This window comes from Triticum dicoccoides, unplaced genomic scaffold (assembly GCF_002162155.2).
Source record: "Triticum dicoccoides isolate Atlit2015 ecotype Zavitan unplaced genomic scaffold, WEW_v2.0 scaffold52537, whole genome shotgun sequence".
Classification (NCBI taxonomy): domain Eukaryota; kingdom Viridiplantae; phylum Streptophyta; class Magnoliopsida; order Poales; family Poaceae; genus Triticum; species Triticum dicoccoides.
Window position 1 is genome coordinate 1 of NW_021279259.1, and position 984 is coordinate 984.

The window sequence follows — 984 nt, forward strand, 5'->3', positions numbered from 1 at the left end:
TTTTATTATTTTGCACGAGTGCGGTAAGTCATAGCTGGGTGCTCACGATTCACGGGTCCAGCGTCGGCGTTGTGGCGCGGCAAGCGTGCACTGGTGCGGTTGAGAGGGAGGGGTGGAAACCGCGTTAAACTCGTCTCCGTAGTTGAGAGGGAGCGGCCAAAGCAATGTACAATCGTCTTTGTAGTGGAGCTGGGAGGGGCAAGGATAAGGGACGAAGACCGGGGTAACATGTCGGATGCGATCATACCAGCACTAAAGCACCGGATCCCATCAGAACTCCGAAGTTAAGCGTGCTTGGGCGAGAGTAGTACTAGGATGGGTGACCTCCTGGGAAGTCCTCGTGTTGCATTCCCTTTTTAATTTTTTTCGCGCCGCTTGCAAAACAAAACGCACGTGTAAGTAATATATTTACCGTGTTTTATTATTTTGCACGAGTGCGGTAAGTCATAGCTAGGTGCTCACGATTCACGGGTCCAGCGTCGGCGTTGTGGCGCGGCAAGCGTGCACTGGTGCGGTTGAGAGGGAGGGGTGGAAACCGCGTTAAACTCGTCTCCGTAGTTGAGAGGGAGCGGCCAAAGTAACGTACAATCGTCTTTGTAGTGGAGCTGGGAGGGGCAAGGATAAGGGACGAAGACCGGGGTAACATGTTGGATGCGATCATACCAGCACTAAAGCACCGGATCCCATCAGAACTCCGAAGTTAAGCGTGCTTGGGCGAGAGTAGTACTAGGATGGGTGACCTCCTGGGAAGTCCTCGTGTTGCATTCCCTTTTTAATTTTTTTCGCGCCGCTTGCAAAACAAAACGCACGTGTAAGTAATATATTTACCGTGTTTTATTATTTTGCACGAGTGCGGTAAGTCATAGCTGGGTGCTCACGATTCACGGGTCCAGCGTCGGCGTTGTGGCGCGGCAAGCGTGCACTGGTGCGGTTGAGAGGGAGGGGTGGAAACCGCGTTAAACTCGTCTCCGTAGTTGAGAGGGA

The 984-nt window shown here is 52.6% G+C and overlaps 2 non-coding genes across 2 annotated transcripts; both read left to right on the forward strand.

The window, feature by feature from the left end:
- Positions 1–233: 233 nt before the first annotated feature.
- LOC119346841 lies at positions 234–352 on the forward strand. Its single transcript, XR_005167962.1, has one exon. It is a non-coding gene; the product is annotated as a 5S ribosomal RNA (ribosomal RNA).
- A 297-nt stretch (positions 353–649) lies between these two features.
- LOC119346842 lies at positions 650–768 on the forward strand. Its single transcript, XR_005167963.1, has one exon. It is a non-coding gene; the product is annotated as a 5S ribosomal RNA (ribosomal RNA).
- Positions 769–984: the final 216 nt, after the last annotated feature.